Raw genomic sequence first — 24,731 nt, forward strand, 5'->3', positions numbered from 1 at the left:
TTTTAATTCAATTTATTACCATCTTTGAATGATTTATTACTCTTTTTGAGTAACACAAAAGTATGTTGAGGATTTCTTTCTTCTAAATTTAGTGAGCTTCAACCATTGGAAGATGTTGACAAAAATAATTTTGTAACTCATCTTAAGAATCCATAGATAATAAAGAAATGAATAGCAAAGCTATACACAAAAATAATGCTTCAACTTACTAATCTAAAGAAGTTCAATCACCACATTCTAAATTTAAGGAAAATTTCAACAAAATTGAGATATTGGAAGTAAATAATATTATTTAGCTAAAATAATCTTTATTATCATTTTTTTATAGTATTATTAATCAAGAAAGAGCCACTTTTTTTAGCTATCAAGGATATGAAGCAAGATTTCTATACTACTAGTTATAAAATTTCTTTATCTTTATAAGTATTAATAGAATTCCTAAAGATACCACTTGATGTGGCCTCAATTGAGCCATCCATAATTTGGCTATTAAATAAGAAAACCACTCAATTCAATTAAAGCTCTATATTATATTTGTTAAGTCTTTCTGTTTGTTTATACTTATTTCATATTTAAAAGATTCCTTCCATCTATGATAAGTAGCTTGCTCTATTTTGTAGACCTAAGAACTACCTAAAGACTAAAAAACTTTAAATGTAAGAATTTAACTTACATATGATCTATGATATGATTGATATGATTTACTCAAAATATTAAAATATATGATACTTAGAAGCATTTGTCTAGGATATGAATCTTAAAAAATTAATAAATCTATATACTTTTATGTCACTCAAAAAGAATAAAAAATTTATACACTCTTATGTTGCTCAAAAAGACTAAAAAATCACTCAAAAATGATATAATATTAAATTAGAATAATTATTACCAAAGATAAGAAGACTAAAAAGTCTTCAAATAAGACTAAAGACTAAAGAGGTATTGACAAGAATGAAAAAAGCTTCATTCTTAATTCCATATATACTATCTTTTAGGAGCTATATGACAATGTCTTATAAGACCTCTAACACATGTTTAATTTGTAAGATACATATTTTAACTTGTAAAGCAAGTTTCTTATATGTATACTACATTGTTAACTTGTACCACAAGCTATCTACACATATAATATATGACTAAGTTTTTAACATATCAATCAACTATAAACATATATAAAGCCAAATATGCATCTTTATAACTTCTAAGAAGCTTTGGCATAAGACAATATTAAATTTATTTATATTTATCTTCTATCTAATATTTTTTATTTAGATAAATATGCATATCTATGATATAACCTCCTTTCTAAGAATAAGTTCTATGAGGAGTAGTCATCATATGTTCATGAAGTCAAAGAGATGGAAAATTATATTTGTTACATACCTTGATCTTTGTTTTCTTCCAAAGTGGTTGATAAGTCTCTTAGCCACCAATAATGTCTCATTTTAGGACAATAAAATCACCTAATTATTTAATTATTATTCAAGTATTTATAACTTTTTTCAAAAAAAATATTTGTAATACTATCAAGAGTTGTTCTTACTTCTAATAAAATCATCAAGCATCAAAAATCTCTTCTAAGATCCTAATATCGATTGTATTGTATCATGCCATCTATTCAATGAAATACTTGTTATTTTTAAAGATCTTCATGTCAATTTGTGATCATGAAGGCTATAATAATCATAATATTTTATCTTGTAAGACAACAAATAATAGCTTTTGAGTTGAATATGTTGGTTATTGATTCTTCATTTATTTAATGCCACAAATACATATAAACTACAAATAAAGATACAAGGTAAAATACAATCTTTCTTCAACTACATTTCTTTTACAACAAAGATTTGCTATTCTTTATTTTAATTGTGATGGATGTCATCAATAAAAAAAACATCAATCTTCTTTGTTATATTTTCCAAATTCTTAGTTGTCTTCTATGTATATTTATTAATATTATATTTGTATCAATGAAAAAGATATTTTAACTTATTTTGGTGTTGCCTTAAGTTTTTAAGGACAAAAACTTGATGAAAACAAATAAATAAGTGAGACTTTTTTAAAGAATTATAAAAAAATAGAAATAAAGAAGTATGTATATTAAAAAAGAAATTGGAACTACTATTACCAAATCATAAGAAAACTAGAGACTTCTTGAAACTAGACTTGGAGCAAGAAAAGAATGAGTTTTATAAGGAGTAGTGATCACATGTTGAAGAAGTCTAAGATATAACAAATTACATTCTTCATCTCTATTATGTTGTCTTGAAGGTTATGATAATTGCAATTTCGTGTCCAATAAGTTAGTAAATAATGGCTCTTCAGTTAAATTTGTTTGCTGTTAGATTTCTATTTCTTTAACATTACAATTATATAGAAATTATAAATAAGGATAAAAGGTAGAATGCAATCTTTTCTAAATTGTAGTTCATTTATAGCAAAGATTTGTTATCATTCATCTTAGTTTTGATGGAAGTTGTTGATAAAAATATTTGGACTTTTCTATTGTATTTATAAGATTTTTTGGTGGTTCCTATGTAAGTTTGCTAATATTATATCTACGTCAATGAATAAGATATTTCAATCTAACTTGATGTCACCTCAAGTCTAAAACTTTTTTGATATCAAATTCTTGATTATTATCCACTTCAATAAAACATGGTGGTATTTGTCTTTTCCTCAAAATATTTACTATCTTATATGGCTCCAAAAGAAATACATGAAATATAAGATGGATTTTCATAAACTCTAGTAGATACAATCATTAAGTTATTAGATTGACTTGTTTACAAATAGAAAATAGTTCAAGTCTACTATAATCTCATTTGTTACAAAGACAAATAATCTTAATATTACAACAAAGTAATCATATCTTATTACCAATATAGAAATGAAGTTGTTGCTTATAATAGAAATCTACATTATTTTTTTGTTGTTCTTGAACTTCTTTTAGTTGTACTTTATTGTTGTATGTAGCTTAAAGAAATGATTTGCCAAATCTTTTGCCATAGGATTATTAACTTTTAAAAAGTCAAAAGCATTAAATCATAGATGATAACTATAATTAATAAAAAAAGATATTTATTATATAAAAAATGAATTATATTATTATAAGAAAATTTTACCAATAGAAAAAGAGTTGTTCAATCATCTTATTGGTAGTTGATGGTATAATTCAAATTTTGCTTCAAAACTTGATTTTCATCCTTTATTTATCCATCAATTTAAGGATGGAAAATCAAAGATAGTTTTATGTCTATTTTTATAATCTTGAGAATTATTCTCTAAAACCTTGATACAAATTAAATTTTCATATCTAATATAATATCTTTAGGTAATTCATGATAGTCACATATATTATTAAAGAAAAATTTAGCTGTTTTTTTATTCATAATAGATTTTGTAGATGATATAAAATATACCATCTGAATGAAATGATTTACTATCACAAATGTGGAATTATAAGAACTTTAGATTAAAAGATCTATGATAAAATCTATAGAAACAGAAGACCATAGTTTTTCTAAAATGGATAATGGTTGAAAAAGTCTATAAAGTCAATAATAGAAAGTTTTTGATCTTAAGCAAAAATCATAAGATTATACAAAATCTTTGACCGCCTTTCATATTTGAAGCTACTAAAAAATTCCTAGATATTAATTCTAAAGTCTTATTATATTCAAAATGTCATGTTATTGAAAAGTGGTAATGAGCTTGAAGAACATGTAATCAAGCTTTATCTTTTAGAACATACAAGCATTATTTAAAATATAATAATTTTTTAAAAAAATTCAAAATTAAAAATTCAAAGTATAATGAGACTTTGAAGAATTTTTCTTAATATCATGAATAAGAGGATCAAAAGACATACTTGATTTAACTTGCTTAATAAAATTTGAGTCAACACTTAGTCTTGATTTTATTGCTCAAACATGAAGATGCTTTGATTTTAAGAAAATTGTCTATTGTTGATCAAAAGCGGTATTTTTTTCTTTTAGTAGAAGGTAAGATTATCTAGAGAGTGTATTTAATAAACCTTATTATTTTTCTTGTCAATAAGTAATCTTGAATTTAAAACTTATCAAAGTCATGTTCTAGCAAGCTTGAGGATGATTTAAAATGAATGTTGATATAAAATACTTAAAGTTTTTATGATCTATATACATAATGATTAGATTAAGAGCGCCTTCTAAATAATAGTGCCATTTTTGAAACAAATTGGCAATTATAAAAAATTCTTTATTGTACATCTTGTAGTTAATCTTGACTGCTTAAATTTTTTTGGAATAAAAAGCTATTGGATGAAATTTATCATCTATTCTCATTTGTGACAATACAATATCCAAAGCAAAGTTTGATGTATTTGTTTTCATAAAAAATGACATAAAAAAGTCGATGCAATACAAAATTGATGTAGAAACGAAGGATTTTTTTAAAGCTTCAAATACTACTTTTGTTTCTTGATTCAATTGAAGTTTGTCTTTATAAGTCAAATATTTAAGTGGAGATGTAACTTAAGAAAATTCCTTGATGAAGATTTGATAGTAGTTGGCAAATTAAAAAAAAACATTAGATATCTCTTATCATTTTTGAGATCTTTCAATCCATAATGGTTTGAATTTTTTTAGGATCCATTGTAAGTTTATCATTTGAAATGATGTATTCTAAAAATTCAACTTGAGTAGTGTAAAATATATAATTTTCTATGTTGGTATAGAATTCCATATTTTTTAATTTTTTTAATATATGACAAATATAAAGTTCATATTCTTTTATATTCTTAGAATAAATTAAAATGTTGTCTAGATAATAGACAACAAAATCCTCTAAAAACTCTCAAAAGATATTATTCAATAGATGTTGGAAAGTTGTTGGTGCATTTGTAAGTTCAAAAGGCATGACATTATATTCAAAATATTTGTACTTAGTTCAAAATACAATCTTCCATTCATCTCCTTTTTTGATACATATTACATTGTATACCTCTCATAGATCTTTTTTTTGTTTAGATCTTAACTTGATTCAATTAATTGAGAAGTCTAGATATGAGAGATAGTAGATATCTATTCTTTATGGTGATCTTATTTAATCCTTAATAATTGAGTCACATCTATAATAATCCATCTTTTTTCTTTACAAATAAAATTGAAGCTCCTACTAGAGATTTGGAATGGCATGTAAAGTTCTTGGCAAAATTCTCTTCAATATACTCTTTGAATTTAGCCAACTCATTTTGTGATAAACTATAGATTTTTCCAAATGGCAATTGAGCATCTTGTCAAAGATCAATTAAATAATCATAGGAATGATATTCTAAAAAAGTATTTACATTCTTTTTTTCAAATATATCTTGAAAATCTTGATATTGGCTAGAAATGCTTTCTGAAGTCTTTCCACTATTAAAAACATGAGTAATATGAATGACACAAGGTGATTCTTTTTCTGTAGCATGTAAAAAAATTCTAGTACTTACAAATATAGGTTTGGTTGTATTAGTCTTATGATTTTTTATTTAATTAATTATACTCTTAATTATAATTTCTAAAAATAAAAGAATACAAAAAAATCTAATTTATTTTAAGATTATACTTTTTTAATCACAAGAGATCTAAATGAGTAGATTAAAAAGAGATATAATGATATTAAATACTATTAAGCTACTATGACTATTAATTATTACTTCTAAAAGAAATGTTTCATGAATAGTGTTTTCAAAGGACAATGGACAACCATATATGATTTTTATATGAACTTGCTTTATTTTCTTTATTAATAATATATAATATCTTTTAATAAAATCTTCATCTAAAAAATAAGTCAAGGCTCCTAAATCTAGCAAAGTAGAGGCTTTGTAATATTTAGGTCCTAAACTAACATCTATTATAAAATAAAGAAAGGTTTTTGAGGAGGGAATAGGACCTTCATTAGGTGTTATATAAGGTTATAATTGCATAATCCCTATTTTAGCTAGAGAAACTTATTTTCCAACATACTATCTTCTTTGATAGTCGTACTTCTCATTTTATGATTGTATTGCTTCTTTGAATAATATTAAGCAATGTGCTTTGATTCTCCATAATATAAACATAATTATTTTTCATAATGACAAGTCTTTTCTTACTCAATAAGATGTTTGAAATATACTATATTAATTTGCATATCCTCTACTTCTAAAGGTATGTATTGAAAAGACATTGATATTGCCATTGAATTGTAATAACGTTGATGCCTACTTATGCAATTCTTAGATTGAGATTCAAAAAGTCAATTATCACCTTTTATAGCAAAAATAATTATTTGATTCAATTTTTTGAAGATTAGATAAATTGAGCATCAATTTCTTTATTTCATATTGTAATCTATAAAAAATTTGATTAATGAGTGTTGCATCATTACACTTATTATCAATTGTAAGTTGTCTAAACTATGAAGCATACAATTTTACAAATTGATTTTCTTATTACAAAATATGAATCTTATTTGTTGTAATACAAATTGTATTATATTTTCTATACAGAGATCAAATCTCTACTAAAAAAAGTTTTAAATTTTTCAATATTAAATCACATCATTTAAGAAAATATAAAAACCATCATAATGCAAAATTAAAAAATAATATTTCAACAAATTCAACTTATGATTATAGAGTTGTGTAGCTTTGGGATTGAAGTTCAAGTGCCAATTATACTTGATTGATGAATCCTTAAAGCTTTTTTTTTTCTACCATCAAACTTCTCATGTTAGATAATTTTTAGTTCTCTAGTGCTTGAATATTATTCTATTCTAGAAAAAGGAATATGATTTAGTGCAAATGTTAAAGTAGCTCCAATTATCTCTATAATTCTACTTTTTGTCATTCATATTCTCCTTTGTGGTAGTAAATTAAGTAGATACATTGTAAGTATTAATTCTTTCAATATTCTTGTATATATGCCATTGCATTCTTCATTTTGATAAGCTTTTTTATACTAATACTTAGAATAAAAGAATTTCCTAATATCACTAAAGATAAGTAAAAGAAAGAACTTGAAAGAAAAGAAAATACTAAAAATAATATGAATTTAAAAAAAGGTAATCTGAGACTTCTAATATACTTATGTCATATCAAAAAAAAGAAATAATCCACTTTTAATTAAAAAAAGACAAAGCACTAATATTACAAGTGGATTATTGTGAATCTATCAAGCTTAAAAAATTGACAAAAATAAGTAAATAAATGAGACTTTTTCAAAGATATATAAAAAAATAAAAATAAGAAATTATGTATATTAAAAAAAATTAGAATGACTATTACTAAAAGACAAAAAAACTAGAGCCTTAAAACTAGACTAGAAGCAAGAAAGAGTTGACAAGAGTGGAGAAGGCTTCATTCTTACTTCTATATATACTATTTATCTAGGAACTAAGTAGTGACATTTTATAGGACCTCCTAAATATATTGACTTTGCATAATACGTATCTTAACTTGTAAAGAGAGTTTTTTTATATTAGTACTACATAGTTAGCTTGTTCTCCAAGCTATCAATATGTATGATATATGATTAACTTGTTGACCAAGTTTCTAATCTACCAATCAACAGTGAATACATATAAAATAAAAGCAATATCTATGAAGCTTCTAAAAAGCTTTTCTAAAAGATATTATAGAATTTATCTATTTTTAATTATTTTCATTTATTCATATAATATAGGTAATAATTATAATAAAAATATATTTGTGATATAGGTCTAAGACTTCTTCTACCTTAAATTCTTGATTACTATCTACTTTAATAAGAAGAAATGGTATTTTATCATTTTTTTGAGGTATTCATTATCTTACATAGATCAATAAGAGCAATGTAAAATATGGATGGATCTTCATAGACTTTTGGTAGATATAATAAATAAGCAATTAGATTTTTTTTTTTTACAAATAGAATTGATTCAAGCCTAAAATAATCCAACTTATGACAAGGACAATTAGTCTTGATATTGCAACAAACTAAGTATATCTTATTGCTAATGTAGAATTGAGGTTGTTTCTTGCAATAGACATCCATGCTGATGTTTTGTCATCCTTGAGCTTTTTTTAATTATGCCTTCATTGTTGTATGAAGCACAAATAAATAATTCACTTAATCTTCCATCCAAAGATTATTAACTTTTGAAAAGTCAAAAATATCAAGTTGTGGATAATAACAATAATTAGTAAAGAAAATTATTTATTAAATAAATGAATTTAACATATCATTATAATAAAAATCTTTTAATATTAGTGCCAAAATCTTGTTGTATCCAAAATATTTGGTTGTTGAAAAATCATGATGAGCTTGAAGAACATGTAACTATACTTTTTTTTTTTCGAAACATATAATTATCCTTTAAAATAAAGTAGATTATTTTTGAACTCAAACTTAGAAGTCTCTTGAAGTTCAAAAAATTATTCTTAATGGGCTTGGTAACAATTCAAAACAGAAGCTAACATGAAATACTTAAGGTTTTTGTGATCCATATATACAGTGACTAGAATAGAAGTACCTTTTAGATTGTAATGGCATTTTTAAAATGAATCAATGATTGCAAGAAGCTCTTTGTGATGGATCTTGTGGTGAATCACAGATGTCAAGAATTCTATAAAATGAAAAGCTATTGGATGGAGCTTATCATTTGCTCTCATTTATAACAACATTGCACTTATAGCAAAATTTGATGCATCTACTTTTATAAAGAATACCTTAGAAAAATTGACACAATATAAGATTGGCACAAAAATAAATGTTGTCTTTAAGACTTTAAAAGATACTTCAATTTCTTTTCTCTACTCAAGTTTTTCTTTACATATAAAATGTATAAAAAAAATTACAACTTGAATTTTTTTTGATGAAGATTTGATAATAATTAGCAAATTTGAAAAAACATTGTAAGTGTCTTATTTTTTTTTGAAAACCTTCTAATTTATGATAGTTTGGAAATTTTTAGGGTCCATTATAAGGCCATCATTTGAAATGATATATTATAAAGATTCAACTTGAATAGTGTGAAATACATACTTTTTTATCTTAGCATATAATCCTACATCTCTAAGTTTTTATAGCATACAATAAACATGAATTTTATGCTCTTATATATTTTTAGAATAGATTTTAATATTTTTAAAATAATAAATGATAAAATTAATAAAAAAATTATGAAAGATATCATTCATTAGATGTTGAAAAGTAGTATATATTCATGAGTCTAAAAGGCATGACATTATATTTGAAATGCCTATACTTGGTTTGAAATGTAGTCTTCTATTCATCTCATTTTTTGATGTGTACCAAGTTCTATATTCTTCATAGATATAATTTTGTACAAATCTTTGCTTGATAGTATTGATTAAAAAGTCTTGAAATTAAACATAGAGGATACTTATTTTTAATGGTGATCTTATTGAGTCTTTGATAGTCTATACACATTTGCAAAGATCTATCTTTTTTCTTCACAAATAAGATAGAAGTTCCTATTGGAGATTTAGAATGACATATTGTGAATCATAGAATTGATTTATTGGTGTATTTTAGTGCAAAAATATACTTATGATGCTTAGAGTTATTAGATCAATGAATTAGTATTGGAATTTTGAAATAAATAGCAAAAAAATAGAAAATTAATTACTAAAATAAGTCTCTTGTAGAATTTTATTTTAAAAAATGTATTTAAAATAAATATATTTTTAAAATTAGCTAATATAAATTTATTATTTTATGATAAAAGTATTATTATCATTAAATATTTAATTGGTTTTTTTTTCTCTTTTATTTTAGATTGTTGTATGTAAAGATTTTTGGACTCCATTCTTATAGAGTTTCTTTGATTTTTTAGTACTTATATGTATGTGATCATTCATCAAAAGAGAATTTTGTATCTATTATAAAAAAATTATCAACTAAGTATAGCGATCATTTGTTTAGTAGTAGTTTCTTGATCTTCTTTGTTTTGTTACAAAAGGTATTTTTGACTTTTTGATATGTTGTCTTTCAATAGTGGTCTATTGAATGCAATCAATTGTAATATTGTTATTGTAATTTTTCTTTTGCTATGGTTTTGGTTGCCATTCAACTAGTGGATGTTCTTGAAGTGGCAATATTGTATCAATACAAAGATTATTTTTTCAGTGCTGGTGTCAAGGACGAGAATTCGATGAAAAAATAATTCAGACAAGTGAGCCTTCACTCAAAGAAAGGTAACAAAATATAAGTAAGTAAGTATGTATATTGAAAGAGAAACTGGAATGGCTATTGCCAAAAGACAAGAAAACTAGAAATCCTTGAAACTAGACTGGAAGCAAGAAAGGAGTTGACAAGAGTGAAGAAGCCTTCACTCTTGTCTCTATATATACTATCTACCTAAGGGCTACGTGGCGACATTCTATAGGACCTCCAATATGTGTTGACTTTGTAGGGCACATGCCTTGACTTACAAGGCAAGTTTTTCTACGTGTGGGCCACATAGTTAGCTTGATCTTCAAGCTAACAACATGTGTGGCACATGGCCAACTTGTTGACCACGTTTTTAATCCAAAAAGCCAATTAAAGATACCTATAAAGTCAAAGCAGCGTCTAGGAAGTTTCTAAGAAGCTTCCATATTAAATATTATAGAATTAACTTACTTTTACCTACTTTTACTTACTTCTACCTATTTCTATATGTAATTATTAGCTTACATGATTATGGCCGTGACATTGCCCCCCCTTCTAGAGACGAGTTGCACGAGGAGCGGTCATCATATGTTGAGGAAATCTATGATGCGACGAATTGTATTCGCCACATACTCTGATCTCTGTTCTCTTTGAAGATGATTGATAGGGCCTCTCAACCATCGGTAGTATCCCATACCAGGGCGGGAAGACCACCCAGTTATTTGATCATTGTTGAGGCCTTCGTAACTTCCTTCGAATAGAATATTTGAAACACCATCAAGAGTTGTTCCTTCCTCTAGAAAAATCACCAAACATCAGGAGTCCCTTCCCAAATCGTGATACCAAACGCGTTGTATCTCACCATCTATTCGAGAAAGAACATGTTATTCTTGAAGATCTTCATCTCGATTGCGTCGTCTTGAAGGTTGTGACAATCGTAATGTCTCGTCCGGCAGGTCAGCAAATGAAGGCTCTTGAGTTGAATCCGTTGGTTGTTGGTTCTCCATCTCCTGAGCGCCACTACTACAATGAAGCTATGAACAAGAATTGAAAGTAGAATGTTATCTTGCCTAGATGTTGTTTCTTTTATAAAGAAGGTTTTCATCTTGCTTTTGATAGATGTCGTCAATAAAAAGCCTCCACCGCCTTTGGTGCATTTGTAAGATTCTTTATTGGCTCCCATGTGTGTTCACTAATACTATATCCACGCCAATGGACAAGATATTCTAATTTATTTCGGTGCCGCCTTGAATCTAAGACTTCTTCTACTTCAAACTCTTCATTATTGTCCACTTCTATAGGAGGAGGTGGAGCTTGTCATCTTCTTGGTATGTCCACTGTCTTGTATGGTTCAAGAAGAGACACGTAAAATACTGGATGGATTCTCATTGATTTCGATAGATATAAACGATATGCAATTGGATTGATTTGTGTAGAAATAGAAAATGGTCCCAGCCTTCGATAGTCCAACTTGTCACAAGGACGAGTGGTCTTGATATTGCGACGAAGTAGCCATACCTTATCACCCAAGATGAATGATGGTTGTTCCTTTCGATAGACATCCGCATTGGTCTTTTGTTGTTCTTGAGCCTCTTTTAACTGCGCCTTCATCGTTCCATGTAGCTCTGATAAATAAATTGCCAAATCTTTCACAGCAGGATTATCAACATTTCAAAAGTCAAAAGTATCAAGTCGTGGATGATAACCATAATTAGAAAAGAAAGGTGTTTGTTTTATAGAAGAGTGTACCGTGTTATTGTAAGCGAACTCTGCGAATGGCAAAAGAGTTGTCCAATCATCTTGTTGGTAATTAATGATACATCTTAAATATTGCTCCAAAACTTGATTAACACGCTCCGTTTGTCCATCAATTTGAGGATGGAATGTCGAAGATAGTTTTATATCTACTTTAAGAATCTTGAAAAGAATCTGCCAAAATCTTGATATAAATTGAGTTCCCCTATCTGATATAATATCCTTGGATAATCCATGATAGCGATAGATATTGTCAAGAAAGAGCTTAGCTATTTCTTCACCTGTGATAGATTTTGTATAGGGTACAAAATGTGCCATCTTGGTAAAACGATCTACTATCACAAATATAGAATCATAAGAACCTAAGATTGGAAGATCCGTGATAAAGTCCATAGAAACAGAAGACCATGATTGTTCTGGAATAGGTAATGGCTGAAGAAGTCCAAAAGGTCCATGATGAGGAGTTTTTGATCTTGAGCAAATATCACATGATTGTACAAAATCTTTAACTGCCTTTCACATTTGAGGCCACCAAAAATCCCTAGATATCAACTCCAAAGTCTTATTATATCCGAAATGTCCTACCGCTGGAAAGTGGTGACGAGCTTGAAGAACACGTAAACGTGCTTCTCCTTCTGGAACATATAGGCGTCCTTCGAAATAGAGTAGGTTGTTCTTGAATTCAAATTTAGATGGATCATGAGATTTAGAAGAATTGTTCTTGATATCAAGAACAAGAGGGTTTGAAGACATACTTAACTGGACTTGCTTAAAGAAAGTTAAATCAACAGTCAATGTTGATTTTATTGCTTGAAGATAAAATTGTTCCGGCTTCAAGAGAACTGTTCTTTGTTGCTCAAAAGCCCCATCTCTTTCTTTTGGTGCAAAATAAGAACGTCTAGACAAGGCATCAGATAAACCTTGTTGTTTTCTTGGCCGATAAGTGATGATGATCTCGAATCTTGATAAAGACATGCTCCAACGAGCTTGGCGACGATTTAATACGCGTACTAACATATAGTATTCAAGGTTCTTGTGATCCGTATACACGGTGATTGGACTAGAAGCGCCTTCTAGATAATGATGCCATTCTTGAAAAGAATCCACAATTGGAAGAAGTTCTTTGTCGTGGATCTCATAATTGATTTCTGTTGCTGAGAATTTTCTTGAATGAAAGGCTATTGGATGAAGTTTGTCATCTGTTCCCATTTGTGATAAAATCGCACCGAAAGCAAAGTCCGATGCATCTGTTTCCATAAAAAATGCTTTGGAAAAATCAACACGATACAAGATTAGTGCAGAAACAAACCTTGTCTTCAAAGATTCAAAAGCAACTTGTGCTTCTTGATTCCATTGGAGTTTGTCTTTACAAGTCAAACGTGTAAGTGGAGCTGGAACTCGAGAGAAGTCTTTGATGAAGATCCGATAGTAGTTGGCAAATCCCAAAAAATATTGGACATCTCTTACAGTTTTTGGGATCTTCCAGTCTATAATAGTTTGAATTTTCTTAGGATCCATCATAAGTCCATCATTTGAAATGATGTAACCTAAGAAATCGACTTGAGTAGTGTGGAATACACACTTTTCTATCTTGGCATAGAGTCCTGCATCTCTTAATTTTTGTAACACAAGACGAACATGAAGTTCATGTTCTTTTAGATTCTTAGAATAGATTAAGATGTCGTCTAGATAACATACCACAAAATCGTCCAAAAATTCTTAAAAAATATCATTCATTAGATGTTGAAAAGCTGCTGGTGCATTTGTAAGTCCAAAAGGCATGACGTTGTATTCAAAATGTCCATACCTAGTTCGAAACGCAGTCTTCCATTCATCTCCTTCTTTGATGCATACTAGATTGTATGCTCCCCGAAGATCTATTTTTGTATAGATCTTAGCTTGATTCAGCTGATCAAGAAGTCCGGATATTAAAGGTAGTGGATACATGTTTTTGATGGTAATCGTATTGAGTCCTCGATAATCAACCTTACATTCGCAATGATCCATCTTTTTTCTTCACAAATAGAATTGGAGCCCCTGCCAGAGATTTAGAATGGCGTATGAAGTTCTTGGCTAGATTTTCTTCAATATACTCCTTGAGTTCAGTCAACTCATTTTGTGATAAACTATAGATTGGTTCGAATGGCGGTTGTGCTCTTTCTTGAAGGTCAATTGAGCAATCATAGGGACAATGTTCTGGGAGTGTATCCGCATTCTTTTTTTTCAAATACATCTTGAAATTCTTGATATTGGCTTGGAATGCCACTTGAAGTCTTTTCATTAGTAGAAACAGGTGTGGCATAAATAATATATGTTGTTTCTTTTATAGCAGCATGCAAGAAAGCTTTTATACCTATAAATATGGGTTTAATTGAACTGGACTTATGACTCTCTACTTGCTTAACTACACTGTTAGTTGTACTTTTAGAGAAAGTAAGAGTTCGGAAAATCAAGTCTATTTGAGGGTTGTACTTTTCTAACCACGATAAACCTAAAGTGACTGGATTAGAAGGAGATCTAATGATATTAAATACTACAAAACTATTATGATCATTGATTATTACTTCTATAGGAAGGGTTTCGTGAGTAATATCTCCAGAAAACAATGGGAGACCATCTATGACTTCTACATGAATAGGTTTAGTTTTCTTTACTAAAGATATGCTATGTCTTTTAGTAAATTCTTCATCTAAAAAATACGCTGAGGCTCTTGAATCTAACAAGGCACAGACTTTGTAATGTTTAATTCATAAAATAACATTTAATGTAAAACAAGGAGAGGGCTCTGAGGAGAGTATAGGACCTTTACTAGATGTTGTGCAAGGTTCCACCCGCACGGTCCCTATTGTAGCTGGATAAACTCGTTTTCCAACATATTATCTTCTTTCACAACCATACTCCTCATTTTGTGATTGCGTCATTTTTTTGGACAATGTTGAGCAGTGTGCTTTGGTTTTCCACAATATAAACATAATCCCTCTTGACAACGACGAGTCTTTTCTTGCTCAGTAAGAGGTTTGAAACATACTGTATCAATTTGTATATCCTCTACTTCCGAATGTATGTATTGAAGAGGTGTTGGTATTGCCATTGAATTATAGTAACGTTGAGGTCCACTTGTACAGTTCTCAGATCGGAATTCAAAAAGGCGATTGTCGCACTTCACAGTAAAGTCAATTGCTTGACTCAATGTTTGAGGATCAGGTAAGTTGAGCATTAATTTTTTTACCTCGTATTGTAATCCGTAGAAAAATTGGCTAATAAGTGCAGTATCATCCCACTTGATATCAGTTGTGAGTTGTCAAAATTGTGAAGCATATAACGTTACTGATCGATTGCCTTGTTGTAAAATACCGATCTTATTGGTTGCAACACGAATTGCATCATGTTCTCCATACATGGATCGAAACTTCACCAAAAAAGCCTCTAGATTATCCAATATTGGATCTCGTCGTTCAAAAAAAGATGAAAACCACGATAATGCCGAACCTGAAAGAAGCGTACCAATGAATCTAACTTGTGATCTTGGAGTTGGATAGCTTTGGAGTTGAAGTTCAATCACAAGTTGCACTTGATTGATAAATCCTCGAAACTTGGATTTGGTGCCATCAAATTTCTCGGGTAGGGCAATTCTTGGTTCTCTAACATTTGAAGGGCATTCCACCATAAGAGAAAGGATATGGTTTGGTGCAGATGTTGAAGCAGCTCCAACCATTTCTATATCTTCACTTCCTGCGAATCTTGTTGCTCCTTGTGGTGGTAAATTGAGTTGATGCATCGCAAGCATTAACTCCCTCAATTGCTCTTGCATTTGTGCCATTGCACTCTTCATTTCAAGAAGTTCTGCCATGATAACACTTAGAAGAGAGAAGATGTCTAATATCGCTCAAGACAAATAGAAGAGAGGACTTGCGGTCAAAGAAAATGCTAAGGACAATATCTGTTTAGAAGAGGGTAATCCGCAACTTCTAATACGCTTATATCTTATCAAGAAAAAAGGGTAATCCACTCTTAATCAAGATTAGACAAAACTCTGATATTGTAGGTGTACTCTTGCCAATCTTTCAAGGACAAGAACTCGATGAAAAAACAATTCAGACAAGTGAGCCTTCACTCAAAGAAAGGTAACAAAATATAAGTAAGTAAGTATGTATATTGAAAGAGAAACTGGAATGGCTATTGCCAAAAGACAAGAAAACTAGAAACCCTTGAAACTAGACTGGAAGCAAGAAAGGAGTTGATAAGAGTGAAGAAGCCTTCACTCTTGTTTCTATATATACTATCTACCTAAGGGCTACGTGGCGACATTCTATAGGACCTCCAATATGTGTTGACTTTGTAGGGCACATGCCTTGACTTACAAGGCAAGTTTTTCTACGTGTGGGCCACATAGTTAGCTTGATCTTCAAGCTAACAACATGTGTAACACATGGCCAACTTGTTGACCACGTTTTTAATCCAAAAAGTCAATTAAAGATACCTATGAAGTCAAAGCCGCATCTAGGAAGTTTCTAGGAAGCTTCCATATTAAATATTATAGAATTAACTTACTTTTACCTACTTTTACTTACTTCTACCTATTTCTATATGTAATTATTAGCTTACATGATTATGGCCATGACAGTTGGTGCTTGTAGATTCATCTTCATCTTACAATGGTGATCATAGTGATTAATTAGATGATACATTCACTGCTAAAATCAAATGTATTATTTTTTAGAATGACAAAATTGAACAAACAATGTATTATAGCTATAGACTATACTATTGATTGCTTTTGATGGTACAAATTTTTGAGCCTTCGAGTATAAACAACTTCAATTTAGATTCAAGATACATTAGAAAAGAGTGTTATTGCTTGAACTTTCATCTATTTGTTGTCAAAGCTGTCATGCTTGTGGCACTATGTAGATGCTTATTTTTTAAATTCTTGAAGGAATATTAATTCTATTAAAATAATATAAATTCATCAATATTAGATTATTTCTACACTATAAATTTAGATTCACTTCTCATTTGTTCTATTCCGTAATTAATAAAATCTATTGGTCTTTGTCAACGTCCTTTTGAGTTGTGTAGCATTGTAAGTTTGTGTTAATATCAAGGATCACGCTTCACGTCACCTCCTGATGTTCCACTTATAATGCATGTGGATCCAAATTCTACTACTTTATGAAACTAATGCTATACAATAAATTCAAGAGATAGAATAGAGAATTTTTAATCATACAATTACTAAATTAATTTAAATATAGGTGTTTTGTAATTCAAAATTAATTTATTACCTTTCAAGTAATATTTATCAATTTTATTTAATATTTATTATTATTATTATTATTATTATTAATTTAAATTTTAAATTTATTTTATATTTTTATTTTTATTTAAATTTTAAAAAATTATTAATTTATTAATTAAATATATATATATATATATATACACACATATATATATGTATATTTTTACAAATATAAATTATGATAATAATAATTTATTGGTTTACTTTAGTACATAAAAATTATCATGTATATAAAAGAAAAAAAAAGTGAAAAAGAAATAAAAATAAAAGTGGATGTAGAAGCAAAATTAAAGTGAAAATAGAAATGGAAATACGAATGAAGTAAAAATAAAAATAAAAAATATCAAAATAAATTAAAATTTAAAATTTAAAAGTTAAAAGTTGAATTAAGATTAAGTTAAAAGATAGAATGTGAAGGATAAGAAGAATAAAACAAGATATAGATGGAAGAACTAACCTCAACTATGCTCCATTTGAAGGTAGCAGACCTCCTTCTACTCCAAAATTTTCCAAAAATTTGGATCAGATTTAAATCTAATGATTCTTACTTGATTGAGAACCTAACTTAAAGACGCTCATGCTACAAAAATCTTCGTAGCAATCCAATACTTAAGCCACAAGAAATGTCTCCTTAAAATTGAGTAATTGAAATTGCCATGGTAGCCTACCCCCCTTCACTTGGAAATTCACCAAATATTCAAATCGGCTTCAAGTTCTATGAAATTAATGCTCTTAGAATCTCAGCTTTTTAAAATTATTTTTTTCAAAAATTTAGAATAATCCAATTAGAAAGAACTGAGAAATACCTCTCTAAAATTGAGTAATCCATATTGCCAAGGCAATCAACTCCCTTGCACTCAAAAATTCACCTAAAATTTGTCTTAATTCCAAATCAAGCAAGCCTTAGCTCATTGGAAAGTTGACAACAAGAAGTTTGTGTCTAACAAGAAGTGTGTGAAAACCACTAATTTCAATAGAATACCTTCTAAACTACAATAAGCACCACCTACAATACAAAATCAATGCCTTCACTCATTCACAAGGTGCATAATGTGATCTAGAATCCAAAATGAGATTAGAATTAGGATTTGAGGCCAAAATTTGATATGGCTTTGCCTTTCACCAAAAAGAATGAAAGCCTAAGAGCTTGAGCAACCAAGTCCTCTTATACAAGTGAGTGGAGTCTCATGGAAGGCGGCCACATTTTCATCCTTGATTTTGGCCTTTATTCATCTAAGAGCTAATTTTGTTATCAAGGCTAATGGCTATTATAAGTGGTAAAAAAAATACTTTTTGATAAATATAACTTCATCATTGTATTCGAAACACCTTTTTATGCTAAGATTGACTATTCACATGCCCTTTTCCATGGTCATATGCAATTTTTATAAAGATATTTACCTCCAAAGATTTTAGCAAATATTGAAAATTCCTTCAGAAATGACATCTTCATGGCTTTACTTGTATTTTGGTAGAAATGGTGTTGATCTTGATTTCTTCACTCTATGATGTAAATTTGATTCTACTATTATATGTGAAAGGCTTTTATTAATTAAAAAAATTACTTTGTCACTTAAATTTGTTGAATTTCAAGAAAAACTTCAAAACCACCATTACTAAACTCACTAAAATCTTTTAAAAAATTATAATTATAATTTACTCTAAATCATATAAGATGATTTCAGGTGAATTCATAGGCTCTCAATTGACTATTATAGCAATGACTAACAACCTCTAAATTATTAAAATTAATTAAATTACTATTCTAATTTTTTAAATCTTATTACTTTGGTCATAATTAATTCAATTCAAGAAATTTGGCTAGGATTTGTACTATCAAAAATTACAACCTTTAAAACTCTATAAAATTAGATTTTTTTATATAAATCATAATCTAATTTATTTATTTATCATAATTTTTTTTAAAAAAAATTGAGAGCATAATTAAAAATTTATAATATAGGAACTGAATTGGTGTATAGACATCTATGTTTTAAACTCGTGAAATGGATTTCAAGGCTTCTCCAATTTGACCATTAAAGCTTATGATGATGCAAAAGACAAACATTGCAATTGATGTGTTGTAGTGTAATAAGTTAGAGTGACTATTAAGAAAATTTAATTTAAGCGTTTGCAAGTTGAAGCAATTCAAGGATCTTTAATATTGGTGGAGTTATGCAACATTTTTCTTGTGACTCTATTGTATCATATTTAATTGAAGCTTGAGCATGCCACATTATTTAGGTCCAAATTTGGATAAAAATACTTAATTATATTTTAAAAGATAGGCATTAAAAATACATCTTTTGTTGCCTTTTGATTTGATGCTTTGCTTTCAAGATCATCGATTGTTTTTTAGAGATCAAATCTATGTCCTCTTATTGAATTGAGCGACTTTATAATCTCATTGCTAACAAATGTTAGGCTATTTTTGAGTGATACTTATATAGTGAACTTGACATTGAATTTGGATTAGTTTTATAGTAGCTTGTATATTTAAATTTCTTAAAGATGGACACAATATCACAACTAGTGAATATTATGTTTAAAAATTGATAGATGATAGATATTAGATTCATTTAGCAATTTTGTTTACATAGACAATTCAAAGCTAAACTATGGAATAGAATAATAACAAATGAAGCAAGTACAGAGTAAAAGACTATGGACATTGGCTTAGTAAGAGCAATCAATTTGATATTCCTTTTGGGCAATGAATTAGATTTCAACATTTATACCTCTTCAAATATCTTATAAATATTAAAAAATTAAATACAAATTGAATTTAAAATTAGACCAATCCTTATTTAGATGAGAATAGAATAATATTAGATTAGGATTTAAATAAATTAGAATTTGGACAAAGTAATTTAGATAAAGTTTTAATTGTTGATAAATTTCTAAATATGAATAAAGTATGTAAATAAATTATTATTTAAAGGTGAAATATTATTCAATGATGAATGCTCATTTATAAATGATTTTTTTATTATTAAATAGAATATAATTAAAAATAATAATAATCATAAAATAGGAATAAAATAATGATAATTTTAATTTTTTTATTTTATGGAATTTTGGAGTGACTTAATATTGTAAGTTTGAATTATTAGTTAAAAATTACTTGGTTTTTTAGGTGATTTAAAGAATTGTTAGAATGAATTGATTTGGATTGAATAAAAATTAAATATATAAAAAAATAACTAAATTAATTTATTTATTTTAAATTAGAATAAACTTCTAACTAATAGAGTTTTTTTTAGATCATGTATATAAAGTTTTTTTTATCAAGTTCTTGTTAATGTATTCTTTGAGTGCAATCAATTTATTTTATAATGAATTTTAGATTGATTTAAATGGTAGTTGAGTTCTATCTTGAGGATCAATGGAACAATCATACAGACAATGCATTTGAAGAATATTTTCATTTTTTTTTTAAAATATCTTAATAATCTTAATATTAGACTTCAAATGGTATTATCCATAGTAAATCTTTAATATTATCTTTTAATCTTTATTAAAATTCATTGATAAGGGCTTTGTCATTTTAATTTATATTACAAGAAAGATTTTGGAATTTTATAGAATATATAATAGTTGAACATGATCTTTGTTATAAAGATATAAGTTTGGTCTCTGGTATCATTTTTCAATTATTTTCTCCAAAAGTGGCCATAAATACTTTTAAGAATGAATTTAGATTATAGAAAAGATATAAATCTTTTTCTGTCAAAGATATAAATTAAGAGAGACCACTCCTAAGGAAAAGTATACCTATGAATCCAACTTGAGAAAATCCATTAGAATATTAAAAAAGATACAATCTTTGATAGATCTTTACTTATTGTAGAAATCTTCAAAATTTTGATTTTATTCCATCAAACTTCTTAGGCATATTTATCCTTGCCTCTCTCATACTTCAAATAATAAGATTTCTTAAATTTAATTATAAGCTTTATTTATTTGTTTTTCTCTATGGCACAACTTTTTGGCATAGAATTTGAATTTTGTTATTGACCTCTTTCATAGATGTCAGAATACTACTTCCATGGTTGATATTAGAGATATGTGAGATTTCTATTCTATAAAGATCTATAATAGTTATAAATCTATTCTCACTTCTATTAAGAATAGCATTTATAATTTTTCTTTCTATAGACAGCTCAAACAAATCTAAAAATCAAAAATAAAAGAAGGTAATGTATAACCTCTAATATCAAATAAAAGTTCCTATAAAGAGAGATGGTCTAATTTCTTCAAGAAAAATAATTAGTATTATAAACTTAAAGGTGAGTTTAAAAGTAGGTAGTTTACAACCTTCAAAATATAAAAATAAAAGTGGATGAATTTACTTATTTTTAATAGAAAATAAAGTTAATGAACTAGAACTCTTGTCAAATTATCAAAGATATGAATCTTAAGGAACTAAAAGATTAATATACTCTTATATCACTTGAAAAGATTATTGCTAAAGATAAGAGGACTAAAAAAGTCTTGAAATAAGACTAACAACTAGAATAGTGTTGATAAGAGTGAAGGGGGCTTCATTCTTACCTCCATATATACTATCAACTAGAAGATATATAACAATGCCCTATATAATTTCCAATACATGTCTAATTTACAAAACATATGTTTTAACTTGTAAGATAAGTTTCTTATATGCACGCCATATCATTAACTTGTACTACAAGTTATCTTTAGGTGTGATACATGGCTAATTTGTTGGCTAAGTTTCTAATCTACTAATCAATTATAAACATATATAAAGACAAATATATGTTTATAAAGCTTCTAAGAAGCAATGCCATAAGATAATATCAAATCCATCTATATTTATTTTCTACCTAATACTTCTTATGTAGATTAATATGTATATCCATGATAGTATTTAGATCTAGAGTACACAACATCATACTTGACATTCATAAAAAACTATATTGTCTATATATCATTGCATAGCAATAAACTTGAAGAGGATTCTCACAATGTAATAGTGTACTATTAGCTAAGATATTTTTATAGCTTGACATAAAAATTCCAACTTCTTTGTTATGCATCTTCTTTATTTTTCAAGAAAATGCAATCTTAAAGGTGTACTTTTGCACATGTGATTAATGGATTAAAAAAACTACTTATTTTAAAAGCATTAGAAGAAGAATCATCTTGTGAAGAATTCTCAACCATAGATGGATTGTCAACGATAATTTACACTTCATTCTTTTGGAGAGACTATAGAAAAAGAGATAGACTTAGAATAAAAAAATAATTTGTAATATGTCTACTTAGCTGCAAATGATATATTACAATGTACTCTACTCACTATGACCACAAAGGAAAGAACACAATTTATGTAGCTAGAACATTCTACTAACAATTTTCATTCTACTTAAAATCCTTTCTATATTTTTCATGACTTCAATCTACAATATCACTTCAATCATAGTCCTTGCCATTATTAGCTTCTCCAAACCTCCCATGCATCCCAATTGACATAAGAACACATACATGGCACTTCGGGGTCTAGGAAGCATGTTCATTATCAATGACATTTGGGACGAACAAATTGAAACCTCTGCTAGATTTCATGCAGCATCTGTAGATGCGGCGATTCTCATCAGCCTTCTCCGCCAAGGAATCCAATTGACCAGGATAATTTTGGACAGATTGAGATAGCAGTTGGCTCACCTATCAAGGCAGATGACTTGAATTATTCCATCATTCGTCCGCCTCAACCCTTTCGAAGTTGCATATACCCGTTTAGTATCATTTGGCAACATGGCAGTTGGAGCACCTGAGGCTGCACCTTCACGTGTACTTCTGTTCACAACTGCTCCACATTTCGCACAAGAAACTTGTGGCACACGCCGGGTTCCTCCCATATTATACGCCAGCCATGTAGTAGCAAACGTCTTATGTAATATTTCAAACGATCTCGCCCAGATGAGTGATCGGTTGCAAACCACACCAGTCTGGACAAGTCCATCACAAGTGCCTCATTACTTTCCAGCAGTGAAATCAGCCTTCAGTCAGGCATTGATTCGTTGGCAAACCATTCCGCCGAACTAAAGAAATGCATGAGCACGGAGCTCAAACACAACTCATTCAACCATGCAGGTCATCACGTTCGCAACATCTGAAAGCGTCATGAAGTTGTCCAGAAGCGGCAAGAAGAGAACACTCTGTACGCCACTGCATCACCACGCAATGCTGTCGTATAGCTAATTGCCCTGACCTTTTGAACGCTGTTGTTATCAACAGCGCGAGTCGGACCCCGGAACGGACACAATGAAAACTAATTAGCTCCTACCTTCTGGTGACCATCCCGAAGCCGGACCACAACTCCATGTGAGGTTTGCTACAGGCAACGAACATTCGATCCTCAAGCATGAGTCACATCACTCGGAAGGAAAGCACAGAATGGCCAAGTCTCTTCCTCCAGCACCACACAAAATCGCAACAGTCGAAAGCAAACTCGCAGAAGACAAATAAAAAACTCGTATGAGTGGGAAAGGGCCCTCCAGCAACTCAAATTTAGGCGGCAATGCAGTAAACGAAGCTGTCAATGTCGCATTCACTGCATAGATGATGCCCGCCAATCACAGCATATTTCATCCATGAGATGATGTCTGCACCTCATTCGTTCTAACGATGAATGAATCACACAGTAGTGAGTTTTTATCCAGCGTGGGGAAGGGTTCTTAGCTCACGCACTAGCTCGCCTCGTCTCCAGTTTATTGCGTCTTGCCGTTCCTGAAAGCGCCATTCTGGCTTCCTTCTACTGCAGGTTAACGGTCTGCGATGTCGCAGTGTTTCGTGTGCGTATCGCCGCTGCGGGAATTGTCAGCAGAAATCCTGTGTTCCTGATCCCTCAGCTTCCGGGAGACGCTAGTTTCCCTAATTGGCTTGGATCAGGAAGTGGTGTGGCGTCCGCAGGGTGTCGTCGTTAGAACCGATCGATGCGTGAGTGGGAGGGTCCGTGTTTGGTTGCCTCCAGGTCAAGGTGATCTGTGGTGAATGGTGCTGGTAGTTCTGCCTGGAGGGTGCGGATGGTGCGCAATTACAGTGGCTTTTTGTTTGAGTGCGTGTGTTGGTATGCGTCTGTCGGGAGACTTGATTTGTGGGTTGACTTCATTTGGTGAGTTGTTGAGCAGCTGTTTCTTTCTATTTTTCCATCCTTTTCTTCCTCCGATTGGCATATTAAATCCATGCTAAATGAATGCTAAGTTTGATTAAGAAAAGTTAATAGTAGCAGTGAGTACTTTAGATGATTCAAGTCATGTTAATGTCATCTAATAGTATTTTGCTGCAGAAAACAGTCTTATTGGAGGTCGTGAGAGTTTCACAAATTTATTTGGTAGGGGAATTGACATAATAATTGGATCAATGCATTGAAAGAAGAATCAAATCAATCTTGTAGCAAATTTATGATATGAAATATCTACTATGTTTTTGTCAAGTTGATTGATTTGGCACATCTAAGATTGGTTGGGTGTCTTCTAACATCAATTTTA

The 24,731-nt window shown here is 29.3% G+C and overlaps 1 long non-coding RNA gene across 1 annotated transcript; it reads right to left on the reverse strand.

The window, feature by feature from the left end:
• Window positions 1-22,739: 22,739 nt before the first annotated feature.
• LOC149987804 (uncharacterized) lies at window positions 22,740-23,697 on the reverse strand. The gene is made up of 2 exons (XR_016506241.1): window positions 23,528-23,697; window positions 22,740-23,189 (listed from the first exon to the last, which is right to left on the reverse strand). It is a non-coding gene; the product is annotated as an uncharacterized LOC149987804 (long non-coding RNA).
• Window positions 23,698-24,731: the final 1,034 nt, after the last annotated feature.

This window comes from Physcomitrium patens, chromosome 14, assembly GCF_059467195.1.
Source record: "Physcomitrium patens ecotype Gransden chromosome 14, ASM5946719v1, whole genome shotgun sequence".
NCBI classification, from domain to species: domain Eukaryota; kingdom Viridiplantae; phylum Streptophyta; class Bryopsida; order Funariales; family Funariaceae; genus Physcomitrium; species Physcomitrium patens.